The sequence below is a fragment of the Monodelphis domestica genome, chromosome 4 (genome assembly GCF_027887165.1).
Source record: "Monodelphis domestica isolate mMonDom1 chromosome 4, mMonDom1.pri, whole genome shotgun sequence".
Taxonomy (NCBI): Eukaryota; Metazoa; Chordata; class Mammalia; order Didelphimorphia; family Didelphidae; genus Monodelphis; species Monodelphis domestica.
This window is the reverse complement of record NC_077230.1, coordinates 175,652,875-175,667,064: the sequence shown is the minus strand read 5'-3', so window position 1 is coordinate 175,667,064 and position 14,190 is coordinate 175,652,875. Positions and strand designations below refer to the sequence as shown.

Sequence of the window (14,190 nt, the reverse complement as noted above, 5' to 3'; positions counted from 1 at the left end):
TTTTTATTTAATTAGTTAATTATTTCCAAATTATATTATAATTTGGGTACAGACACAGATACTCAAGAATGTTGAACTGCATGCATTCAGGGGAAAGCTTCTTTGAGAAACCTCAACCCATATGTCAAGAGCTATAATTATTAGTAAAATATTACTTATGATGAACTAAAATCTGTCTCCCCATAACTTCAACCCATCAATTCTATTTCCATTTGTTAGAGTAAAGTATAAGTGTAATGTCTCTTCCAAATGCTGGTCCTTTGAATACTTGATAGTTGTCATATTCCCATTAAAATTTCACTTTTTCAGGCTTTGAGCATGGCATGATTTCAAAACCCCATATTGTCCATCTTTCTCCTTTTCAATTCTCCTTCTAAATGTTTCCTTCAGGACATGTCCTTCACTATGTCAGCTACTATCTACTCAGAATATATCACAGTAGTTGCCTCTCTTGCTCTATATTCTATGCTTCTTTGTGTTAAGAGAGGCTTTGTATTTGTATTTGTATTAAGAGAGGCTAAGATAACATTAAGTCTTTTGGTTACCACATTTGGGTGCAGACTCCTACTTATAATTTGCAGTCCACTAGAACTTTAGGTCTTTTTTTCACATAAATTATCCACTAACTCTGACTTTTCCATCTTGCACTTATGAAACTGATTTTTAAACCCAATTAATGTATATTCCTATTCAGTTTTCTTCAATGGGTGTAGAAACTTGTTCAATTGAACTTTTTCTATTCTATTGTATTGCCTAAAGTTTTGCATCATCTATTACTTTGATGACATTTATGCCTTCTTCTGAGTAATTAATTAAAAATATTGAACAGAAGAAAATATGTGCTTTTCTCAACCTTCAAAAGTGACCTTTCAGTTTTACAATTCTGTTTTTCATTGATAAATCTGTATTGACCTTTCCCATATTTCCTTTTTTACTTCATCTTACTAAACTGTTGTTTTTGTTTTTGTTTTTTTGTCAGAAGATACAAAACCAGAAAGACAGGTGGAAGACAGGCAAGTGCTGTGATCTCATCAGTTTAGTGTACTCCTGGTGTGGAGATTTTTCCACTAGTATAGACAGATAACTAACTGATCTGTAATTTATCATTTCATAAAATTTCCTGAGGCACTGTGAGTATAAATGATGTGCACATAGCTGATATCTGTCAGATTTTCTTCCAAGTGAATCTGGCCCTCTGTCCACTAGGTAACAGTGATTCTCCCTCATATTTTTGACTATTAAAATAGTACTGAAGTATTAGAAAATCTCTAGGTTAAGGATAGACCTGTATTTGAATCCCAACTTTGTCATTTACTATGCATTTGGCCTTGGATAAATTATTTCTCTCAGTCCAAGTCTCTTCGAATCTGTCATTTGGGCTAATACCTGTCTCATGTGGGTTGTTTTGAGGAAAGTATATTATCAACTTTAAAATGCTATGAATATGTGAAATATTATATTAAAATTATTACAAATGCCATTATTATATATAAAATCATTATTATCTAGAAGGGCTATGGAAAATCTATGATCTCCTGAGCTCTAAACTTGATTGTTCATCAGGGCATATCAGATTTTTTTGTGTTACAAGGCTGTTGTAATTGGAGAAAGTAGAGCATACTATTTGAATATGATCTTTACTTGTGGTGGAACTCTAGGAATAGAGAGGAAGGAAGAGCAATTTGAAAGACATTTAATTGAAAGACAAATAGCTATGATCTAGAAAATCAGTTAGGGATTTAGTCAATTCTATAGTGAAGTAGATGGTGCAATGGGCCCCAGAAGAGATGAGCTCAAATGCAACTTCAAAAACTTATTACTATGTGACCCTGAGCAAATCATTTAACTGTTTGCCTCAGTTTTCTCAATTATAAAATGGGGGAAATCAAAAGCACTTGCCAGGGTAGTTGTAAGGTTCAAATGATATAATAATTGTAAAATACTTACATAGAGTAGACCAAACAAATGATCACTATTATTATTTACCTAATGACTCTGTATCTCTATGTAGACAATAATGTTAATTATATTATTCAAACAACAGCAATGGCCAGCCTTACCTCCTACATATATGGTTTTTTTTAAAATGAGAGTAAATGACCTAGAATTCTTCTGAATTATTCCAAGGAAACTCATTTAACACCTTGTTCTTTTCTCATCAATATCATTTACCAAAAGCATCATTAAAAGGCCATAAGGTACATTGTTCAATTTATTCATTATGAATCATGGATCACACACATTTATAAATTGAAATGGCCTGCTGTAGTATAAGGGCTGATGATTCAAAAACTGACTGTCCCTTAAATGTCTTTTCCCCTTAATCTCCATCTCATAAATCATGTTCCCCTGTAAATGGATATCCTAATCTATCCTATACAAAAATCCCCCTAGTTCTTTTAGAAAAGATAGCCCAATTCTGCTTTGCTTCTTTATTTTCATGTCTGAACTTTCTGTAATTTAAAATCTTATAAGGAAGAAATCGAAGTCCTATTGCTTTCCTCTAAATGGCCCCTCCCTTCTTGCCATCCCTCTTCAGAATAGTCAGCTGCAAAAATGGAATAGATGAAATATTGGTGGGAACTAATACCTAATTTAAAGAAAACAGCTATCTCTTCACCACACTGCCTTACAAATGTGTTCTTTCTAGTCAGGAAATCTGAGCAACCCCGACTTTACTAAAAAGAAAATATAATCTTCTCACAAGCAGCAAAAACAATAGGCAGAGGTTCTCAAGAATCCAGAGAAACCAGTTTCTATGACCCCTAATCATTAAAAAAATTAAGAAAAACAAAATTGGGGAATCAAACATGAGAAAAACTGCATAGTTATAAATTTAAATCAAACATGAGAAAAATGCATAGGTATGAATTTAATAAAGGTGTTTTGAGCCACTTCTGTGTAAATGTTCTTATTCTCAAAGGAAAATATACAACCCATGCAGTGTCATAGTGGCATTGTTCAGTGGCAGAGTTGGACCTGGGGTCAAATCCCTACTCTGTAACTTATACCTTATGATACCTCCCGCAAATGATTTCACTCTTCTGGGTGACCCTTTCTTCATTTGTATATTTAAGGGTTTGGACTAGGGAACTCAGATTCTTTAAAACCAATATATCCTATTTTTGTTGCTTTATCTTCACGACTGCTACGTTCTATACTTTAAAATTTTATAAAGAAGCAATCAGATGTGTTGTTGGTTTCCTCTAAATGTCCACCGTTTTCTAGGAAGACCATTTAAAACAAGACTGATAAATGGTCTTTCTGACATCTGCTCTCCATCCTCACTGTGCCACCGATTCTGACAACAGGTTTTCCAAAGAATACATTGCCTTAACCACCACAGCAAACTACATTCACCTCTAGCACTAAGGTATAACCCATTTCAACAAAGACCTCTTCAAGCCCTTCTCTATCCTTTTCTTTCAAGCGATTCCGCCCCCCCCCCCCGCCCCCAACCTATACCCCATACCATCAGTATGAATCTGATGGTGCTCAATAGTTTCTGGGAATAAGAAGAAATTCTGCAGTGAAGGAAAATTTCAGTCATCCTCTAGAGTTGCAAATTACCTGGGGGTAAAGGGGGAAGTGAGGGTAGAAGGGGGAGGTGGGGGTAGACCTGGGATGGAGGTGGCTAGAGAAGCAGAGGTCCAGCTCCCCTCATCCATCCCCTTCCTTATACCGCAAAGCAAAGTAAATGTTGCTGCTGCTGCATTCTCGCGGCCACCGCCCAGAGAGAGCCAGCCAGGAGAGGGAGGGGGCTCTAGAGTGGAAGGGTGTGTGTTGTGTGTTCCTGTGTGAATTTGTGTGTGGTGAGGAGACTGAAAAAAGGAGGTGGAGTAGAGTGAGTTGGGGGAGGAGAAGAGGAGAAAAGCCAGTGGCTGCCTGGCGGAGGGCGGATTCTTTTAACCATCTGGGCGCGCCTGACAGGGCGTGGCTCAACCTAGGTGGTTGCTGCCTTTGGTCCAGGGTCTTCTATTTGTGTTTCCAATTCTGAGGTGCCCGGAGGTGCGCAGGTGCTCCCCGGGGCTGTGGTGTTGTCAGCTGGCGAGAGGAACTCTCAGCCTCAGGCACCTGCTGAGCAACAGGAGCAGTGGAGACAGACAGAGCAAGAGACTAACAAGGAGCAGTGAGCCAAAAGGCACAGAGGAGGAAGGGGTTAAGGAAAAGAGGATCTTTCCACGGGTCAGATTCATTTAGTTGGAGGTGGTGGACATATCAACACAGGCATGCTAGCAAGTAAGTGCCTTTTTTATCGCTCGTCTAGTATTGAGTATTGGGTGGGGTGATGGCTTGCTGTTGCCAGCCTCTCCCTCATATACTGTAGCTTACCTCCTCACTCTCCTTCACCTTTTAGTCTTTTCACTATCATGTTTCACAATGTTTTTTGTTTTTATGGTGAAGAAGTTAAATGGTGGAGAAAGGGGAGTGGAGTTCTAGTGATACTAGAAATGGAGAAAGAGGCAGAAGAAGCAACTCTCACTTTCAAGACCAACCCTTTGCCTGTTGCTCAATAGGAGTGCCTCTGTTTATTGCAAGGCTTTCATGTCCTGGAGAGAAAAGAATAGAGAAATAAAGGCCACTCAGTGAATTGGTGTGTGATGGATTTAGATACATTTTCAATACCTGTGTTAAGAAGGACATTCATTTATGTTTGTTTCTTTTGCATTTCTAGTCTGGAAAGTTAGGACAAGTGGGAACTGTAGTTGGCACTCCCTTGAGAGGTGCAGAAAGCTGCCCTGAAAAGGCTGTAAACATAGACATAAAACCAAATGATTTTCAAAAGGCTAATTGGCCATCTATAAATCAGTTATTCCTCCATCAAGGAAATGATGCTTTATTATATTGATAATGGATAAACATTTTTTCCCTTTAAGTTTCATGAGTCGTCATCCCAGAAGCATTATTTAGATAGAGAGAAATTTGACTAATAGATACAAGTAATAAAGAGGTTAAAGGATTTAAGGCTGAGATGCTGACATAGAAAACGTTCGTTGTAGTTACTATTTATATGGCTTTAAAAGATGCCTTTAAAATAAATAAATTCTACCTCCTCTGCATGCATTTTTAACTGAAGTGGTTTTCTTTAACCTTTGTCAGAGTAAAGATAAACTGATCACAGTATGAGAAATGAAAAAGAATTTTATTTAATTAGAATAACTAGTTATTGATTTGCTTAGCACTTTACATATGCTGCCTCATTTGATTCGAGTTCCTAGAGGATCATAGAGTTAGCACTAGAAAGGATTTCAGAGACCATCTGATCCAGTCCTCTCCTTTTTAGGAATGAGGAAATGGAGCTTACATACACTGCCTCAAGTCACATAAGTATTAAGGGACAGAGGTAGATTTGGAACTCGGGTCCTGACTCCAAAGTTAGAGATCTCACTATATCATATTACCTTCCTTAAGTCATTATTTTGTAATTTTAGTATCTTAACTATATGTCTACTCTCCTCTAAACAAATAATATTCTTACTGTGCCTGCCCACAATGTTTCCCCTCCTGACAAATTGATTTATCTTTGAATTTTTGGTTGTTGTGCCTATGAAAAAAAACTTTTTTTAATAAAAGCTACTGCTTTATATACAAGGGAAAATGTATTATAGAATAGTAACTGGAAACATTCCTATCATTACCTCTGATTCATGATTTCCAAGTCTTTCTTAAGTTATGATTCATTTTCCTAGAAATCCTGGTAAGCAGATTTTAAAAACATTTTCATTGATTAGTTGTAGACTGATATTTGATCCTGGTGCAATGAGCTGCCCATAATGCTGGAAATGCAATACCATTTATTCACATGAACAATGGTAGACTAAATTTCATATTAAAAGTGATGTGAATTTGGGTGTTTACATTTATGTACCTCTCATTTGGGTCTGTAATAACAGTGTTTTGTTTTGTTTTGTTTTTTGCATTGGCATGTCATAGATCTTTATCACTGCATTTATAGAAATGACTTCCTTTAGCAGCAGTTAGCCACAGGGACTTTGTGGAGAAGTGTGATGCCCTGCAGCCTCTTTCTGAAGCTGAATCTTAATTCATTTAATATGTACAAAACCAAGTTACCTACACATAAAGTATCACATGCAGATGGGTCTCTCATACTTAATGAGGTAGACAAGGTCAATTTTGGCCATGTGCCTAGGAAATCTGTCTCCAACATTCACTTTCCTAGGTTGGGATGGAGGGGAGGAGAGATGATTATATGATTCTTCTCTAGTTCAAGTGCTTCTGTTTTCTACTTTTCCTTTTCTGTCTACCCTATTCACTATGATCATCCAATGCTTTCTGTGAGGAAACAGATTTATTTATTGAAAAGTAGTTCCATGTTTGCAAGTTTTATGTTCCCTGATGCCAACTGAAGCTGATATAAGAGTAGAAACTTGGGTCAGTTTAGTCTTCCTTATCATAACCAATGAACATGGCTTCTTCCTAGTTATATGGCATTGGATTCAGGTGTGTGTATATGTGTGTGTGTTGATATGATATGTGATACAGATAAAACAAAGCCCTTCTTATGGAGACTCTTAAGGTCTAGTGTAAAATATAGCTCCCTAACATTCCAGAACTAGCAGTTTATAAGAAAAGAACATTTTAAAAGAAATATTCTAACCTCCATCATTTTAATTCTTTGCAAGATGGTATGCTGAGTAATATGGAGGAGTTAAAAGAATTCTAAGGCATCAATTTCCTTCCAGAAAGTATGTAGTTAGAATAGTCTTAATATATATATATATATGCATATATAATAATATATCTGACAGATGAATGATTCAAACTGTGCATTGAGATCTATGAAATGAAAAACTATTTTGGTCTGGCTTACCAAATCTAAGATCATTTTAGGAAATTCTTGGTCAATAAATAGTCAATTGATGATAGTTTGGTTTTGGAATAATGAATTTATTAACATGATTGAAATGGATTTCAACAAACAGTTTTAATTTATTTTATTTTCCCAATTACATATTTAAAATTTAACATTTATTGTCTAAATTTTTAACATCCAAATCTCTTTTCCCTTCCCTTCTCCTTCCTTCCCTAACTGGGGAAGCAACTTAATCTGGGATATACTTGTGCAGTAATGCCAAACATATTTCCACATTGGCCATGTTGTGGAAGAAGACACACACAACCATAAAATCCCCCGTGGATAAAATAAAATAAAATGGAAAAATAGAATGCTTTGGTTTGCATTTAGACCATCAGTTCTTTCTCTGGAAGACAATAGAATTTTTCATCATGAGTCCTCTGGAGTTGTCTTGGATCTTTGTTTTCATTGAGAATAACTGTGACATACTTTGGTCATTGTGCAATATTGCTGGTACTCTGTACAGTGTTCTTCTTTTCACTTCACTTTCAGCAAATATTAATTAAGCACTTATTACATTTAAGTCTTGGTGGGAGTTAGAAAGAGGTAAAATGGAAGTTGAGGACTGAGAAACCAGGAGATTTAGGGTCATGTTTTGACCTATGATACTTATTAGCTATGTGATTGGAGACAATTCTTGTAACCTCATTAAACCTTGGTTTACTCACATAAAATGGGGATAATGTGACTAGCAGTATTTGGCAAACAGGATTGCCATGAGTAAAGCAGTTTATAATACTTTAAAGTGCCTATACTTACTATTCATTTCAATCCTTCCTTTCCTTTTCGTTCTCTAGAGTGTTTACACTCATGCACATCCTAACTTGTAGTATAGTTTATTATATATCTGCCCTGAGAATGTCAACATAATAGGGGTGAATGGGCATGTAAATAATAAACTATGTTACAAGTTTGGATATGCAAGAGGGCCAACATTCAATAGACAATGGAAATAAGGAAGGATTATTTCTAGTTATAATTGGGAGAGGGAGAAAATAAGAGAAAAAATGTATTCCCTTTTATTGCTCTTTACTTTTTAATTTTAACATGATATTAATAATATCCCCTAATTTTGATAACCTCTCTAACTTAAAGCACAATATGGATAGCTAATTAATTATAGCAAATTCTCTTAAAAAGTAGTATGATCAAATGGATTCAGATCATTTTACAATTGAGAAAATTGAGGGAGAAGATGTTATTTTCCTGAGGGTATTTATTAGTTAAATGACAGCTAATATTAGAACACAAGATTTCTGACTATTATTAAAATTATTATTATTATTATTATTATTTTATGATTATATATAATTACAACATTATTATTTAAAAACTTTTGGGGGGCCGCTAGGTGGCTCCCTGGATAGAGCCAGGCCTGGAGACAGAAGGTCCTGAGTTCAAATGTGACCTCACAAACTTCTTAACTTTGCGACCCTGAGCAAGTCACTTAATCCCAGTTGTTTAGCCATTACCTCTCTCCTGTCTTAGGACCATTACTTAGTATTGATTTTAAGGGTTTTGGAAAAAAAAAAGATGATCTTTTCAGTTTGATTCAGCAAAGCTTTTTAAAGCATCAACTATGGGTAAAACACTAGTATGAGATGGAAATACAGAGATTCTTTAAAAGGTGAGTCCTAGAGGCAGCTAGGTAGTTCATAGGGGCATATGGGTGGCTCAATAGATTTAAAGCTTGGCCTAAAAACAGGAGGTCTTGAGTTCAAATTTGACTTCAGACACTTCCTATCTGTGTGATCTTGGGCAAGTTATCTCATGTCTATTGCCTAGCCCTTACTGCTCTTCTGCCTTAGAATAAATACACAGTACTGATTCTAAGACAGAAGATAAAGTTGTTTTGTTTAATGTCAGTTGACCACTGGGAACTTACATGCTACCAAAGGATTAAAAAAGAGGACATACAGTGACATTAGAGTTGGCCCTCGAAGAAACAAAAAAATTTTAAAGGGTAAATATACAGTTTAGGAATGAAGTGGAATGAAGGCTTTCTGTACCAATGTATCGGGGTAAAAGAGGGCAGGGAAAAATCAAGATTCAAGATACTTTGATTTGACTTTAGCATAAAAAAATGTGACAAGGAATTTGGAGAGCGGTCGACCATTTTACTTAAAATGCCTATACTTTTTACCAAGAATTTTGAGTGTTTCTTGAGTGAACACTCAAATCCACACTAATACTTGGTTCTAATTCTGGATGGTCACTGCCAGCCAAAGGGTGCTAGCCTTCAGTTTAGCTGGTTAGAATGTGGGGTTACCAGTTCATAGTTTTGATTTCCATGTGTTTCAATTAGTTGGCTCTTTTCCAGGGTCACAAAGGCCAGTTTTCTCCCCCTCCCCCTCTAATGCCATTGATCAAAATAGACAAAAAAAAAAAGACATCTCTAGCTCTATCAAAGAAGGAAAAAAACCCCTCTATGTCTGAGGTTCTTAATTTGGAGTCCATGAATGTCAAAGACTACATTAATTTGAAAACATATTTTTATACCTTTATGTAAATGGGAGTTGATTCCCTTTATAATGTTATTTTATTGTATATTAATTTATGCTTTAAAATATCATTCTGAAAAGAGGTCATCAGAATTCATCAGACTGCCAAAGGGGTCCACAACACAGGAAAAAGTTAGTAACCCACTCCATTTAGGGCATGCACTACTAAAGATAGATTTATAAAATTGTTTTGTTTATAGGGAAAAAACAGCATGTTACAATTTTTGAAATATGCCATCAAAGCACAAATAAAGGCTCTTCTTTTTTGTCGCATGTTTTTGATCCTAAGAATAATAATTGTAATGTACAGGTTAATCTTTAGAGTAAAAAAAACCCCAAAGATTATTTTAATTTTTAATAAGAAATTAATGTTAAATAACTATATGTGAGTAATATTTTATTTTCTAGCAATTGCCCAGTCCCATTTCTTTTTTCATAAAGAAGTCTGTGTTGAAGAAGCTTGGTTTAGTAATTCCTTTCAATCCTAAAGTATTAAAAAAGGTATATGAACTGCCACCAAGGATTATGTGAATACATCTTGTTTATTTGATGCATTGTGGCTGTAAAAATAATTCAGAATACTAATTGAAATGGTGGTCCATCTTACTTGCAGGCACTTTGCCTTTTTCCCCCCTCAGATGTATAGCTATTGAAAGTTTGAGGAGAGGATTTTGGAAAGAATGAATTTTCTTCATAGAATTGGAATTATTACTTAAAATGAAGGTAATACTCTGAAATGAAGGCCATTTTATGCTCTAGAAATATGAATGATACATCAAATGAAGGATAATAATAATAATAAGTCTTACACTTCATTAGTACTTCATTACCATTGCAAAACTCACAGATTATTTCATTTAGGAGGCATCATGGTAAGGAAAAAAGAGCAACAAATATGGAGTCCAAAGATTTGGATTTAAATTCCATCTCTGACTTCTCCTGTGAACTCGAGCCATTCACTTAATTTCTCCAAGCCTCAGCCTACCCATTTGTAAAATAAAATAACTGGACTAGATGATCTCTCAGGTCTCTTCTGGGCAGCTAGGGAGCAGCGTGGATAGAATGCCAGCCATAGATCGAGTCAGAAAAACTCATCTTCCAGAATTCAAATCTGGCCTCAGGTATTTCCTAGTCATGTCCCCCTGTGCAAGTTCCTTAACTCTTTATACCTTAGTTTTCTCATTTGTAAAATGAGCTGGAGAAGGCAATGGTAAACCACTCCAGCATCTTTGCCAAGAAAATCTCACATGGGGTCATGACATCATACGGAACTGAACCACAATAACAAAGTCTCCTCTAGTTATATATTTCTGATTCTCAACCCTGTAAGGTACCCTAGAGTTAAAGACCAAAGCATGTAGGGAATGAGGGAAAGAATAATTGACTGTAAAGACTAATAATCTACAACTGAATTAACATTGATTTATATTCAAATACAAAAGTTGCTGCTTCATCAGAAAAAATAATGGAGGCATTTTCTTCATCCAGGTTCTGCTGAACAGGCAATCTTTTGGTCTCAATTGGGACCTATAAATCTGGTGACTGAAAATGTCTTACTTTCTCTCTTTTCCATTATAACTAGAAGTGCTAGTTGGGTTTTTAAGATCCCTTTAAGCTTTATGACTCTATGACCTCCCCCTTTTCCTGTCTTCTTGGTCTGCCAAGTCTCTCATATAGATCAATAGTTCAGTAACAATCCTATCTCACAGACTATTTGCATGATAAAGTGAAGAGTTGGACCCTTGCTAAATAAGAGAACTGGCCAAAAGCAGGATGATAAGGGGGAACAATGTGAGTTAAATCTCTCCCCTCAAGATTCTTATAGCCAGGTAGTATTTATGATAAAAATAATTATGAAGATATTCTAACAAGATGCTGAATTTGACTGTTTTTTAAAAATTGTCCACTATGTTCTCAAATTGTCAGACACTTAGAATATTTTTATATATACTCATAAATTTAATAGAATAAATCTGAAGTCCTCCTTTCCCACTCCTAACCTAACAATGCATAAACTATTTTTTAAAGATTTTTTAAAATTCTTTTATTCTTCTTGGGTGGGAATGTAGAACTGCTAATGCTGAATAGAATGCTAAATATTGTAGAAAAGAGAGAGAACACTTATGATAATGTATGTTCTTCCTTGGCCACTGATTGGACTCACTAAATTATTTATTGTTTCTTTAAGACTGAGCAGTACTTAAGAAATGTGCTTTGATTCCCTTAAACATCATTAGGTAGTTATTTCTAGCTAGTTATCTCATTGCCATCCCTCTATTGATTTTAATTAATTGGAATAATAAAAGAGGAGTATTTTCTTCAAAAAGGAAATATTTTTAACAGTAAATGGTTTCTTCTAAGTCTTTATGCCTGAATGATTGTGCTTTTATGGATATTACAAATTTATCAAAATTCCTCTGAGGTTAATAGAGACCAGTCTTAATTTAATGACACTTTTAAGTAATGATGGTTTTAATTGTTAAATCTGTAATGATTATGGATTGAAGGTGTTTTCATTAAGATTATAAATGTCCTTGTTGTGCTGTTAGTAGAGCCATCTTGTAGGTAGTCAATAAGGCCATCTGGGAAGAGGGTTTTTAAAAATTCTGCTTGGTTATCTAACCATTCTCTAGTTGAAGATATTTATTCCATAACCATCCAAAACAAATTCCACCAAAAATGTTATTACTTTCGATCCATCTCCAATGTCTGATGTAAAGCAAATGACAGTTATTCCAAGGAGATGAGGGCAACTAAATGGCACAGTAGATGGAATGCCCAGCCTGGATTCAGAAAGTGTCATATTCCCCAGGTAAAATTTGGCCTCAGACATTTTTTTAGCTGTGTGATTTGTCTCAGTTTTCCTCATATGAAAATGAGCTGGGGAAAAAAATGGTAAACCACCTCAATTTATTTAACAAGACCTCAAAATGAGGTCACAAAAAGTCTGAACCAATTGAAAATGACTAAACAATAACATTCCAAAGAGTTGTCCAACAGAGTCACAAGTGACACAGTTTGCACAACTGCCATGCAGCCAGAAAACCAGATTAAAATGTAATTGGGAAATATTTAATAAATTACATAAAAACAAAATACAACATAGGTATAAACACATGTTTATATGTCAATAAATAATTAATGATAAAATTAATTTTATTATTTATTATTGATAAAAATTTATGATTTTTATGATATGATAAAAAATTAATGATAAAATAAAAAATGATAAAAAAATAAAAAAAACAAAGTCAATAAATAATTAATGATAATCCATTTTTATTTGAATTTACATCATTGCTGTAGAAGACTGAGTATTGGACTTAGATTTAGGAAGACTTGAGTTCAAATCTGCTTCATTTATTTACCATTTGTGTAACCTTGGGCCAGTTACTTATTTTTCTAAGCCTTAGTTTCCTCATCTTTAAAATGGAGATAATGATATCCCATGTTTCACAGGGCAGTTGCAAAAATCAGATCAGTTCATGTAAAATAGTTTGCAAATCTAAAAGTTCTATTTAATATCAACTATTTTATTATTATTGTTAATGTACAGTGAACAAGGTAAATTTATGTTCTTTAAAAAAACTATCTAATCATTAATTATTATGGCTTCTTGACTTAGACATTTAGTAGATTATTAAACTAAATTCATGCTGTATCTTCAGATATAATTTCATTTGAGGTTTTTCATATTTAATGTAAATGGTTCCACATTTTAAATGTAACATAAAATCTATCTGGTCATTGCTTTTAAGCCTATCCCAATAAATATGCAAGTCATTTTTCAGTCTGTATTTAATGGCAGTTAGGAATTTACATACATTTCTGTGACACTGTATCTGATAAAGAGAAAATCTCTTCATGTCATCAATTAATAACTTGTATCAGTTAATTTTTACCAGCACAAAATCTCTCTTATTCCCAACATTCAGGTAATTGCCAAGTAATTCCACTTTCCAGTATCCTGGACATCTGTTGCTTTGTTTCCATTTCTATTAACATAATTCAAGGCTAGGATTTCTGCTTAACTTTTTATGGGGGTAATCTCCTAATGAAATAACCTTCCAATTGATTTCCCTACTTCTTGTCTTTCTCTTTTCCAATTTCTCTTTCATACCACTGCTACATTCATTTTCATAATATAATTTATTTGGCCATTGTATTAGTGCTCTATTTTTTGAAATGCCACCACTGGAATATCAGTTTGTCATTCAGAGCCTTCTACAGTATGGTTCCTGACTACCTTTGTAGCCTTAACACATATGATTATTTTTTTATCTTTTCTATTGCTGCCATTTCAACCATTTCACAAACAGAATGGGGACCCTAGTATCTACACACACACTCTCTCACACACCTTTGCTTAGTTCACTATTTATGTCTGTAATGTCCTTCTAATGTTCCACTATTGAAATCCTACTTGTCGGTCAGGATTTAGCTAAAATGTATTTGATGACCTAATTTCAGATATTAAGAGATGGATGGTACTTCAGAGGTCAATTCTAAACTCTTCATTTTTCTAAGGAGGAGACTGAGATTCTCTGTGACTTCTCCAAGGTCATAGGTAGTGAGTGCCAGAGCAAAAAAATTCTCATAAGCATTATTTTAGGTGATCCTTGTAACAACCAGATTACTCTTTTCTTTATCCATTTTAATTATTTATCTATCTGCTATCTGATCTCTGCTTAAATGAAATTTCTTTGATGGCAAGAACTATTTAGTTTTATTTCACTTTGGTGCCTAGCACAGGGCTTTTTACATAGCAGAAAGCTTAAAAATAACTGCTGAATATTGAAGGCAGATTAATTG

The 14,190-nt window shown here is 34.7% G+C and overlaps 1 protein-coding gene across 1 annotated transcript in view; it reads left to right on the top strand.

The window, feature by feature from the left end:
- Positions 1–3,991: 3,991 nt before the first annotated feature.
- The window catches only part of LOC100016648 (sodium channel protein type 9 subunit alpha), a 228,785-nt gene continuing 218,586 nt past the window's right edge, over positions 3,992–14,190 (top strand). Inside the window, exon 1 of the mRNA XM_007494304.2 lies at positions 3,992–4,239. The gene's annotated coding sequence lies outside the window, so the exon portion shown is untranslated. The remainder of the gene's footprint in view (positions 4,240–14,190) is intronic.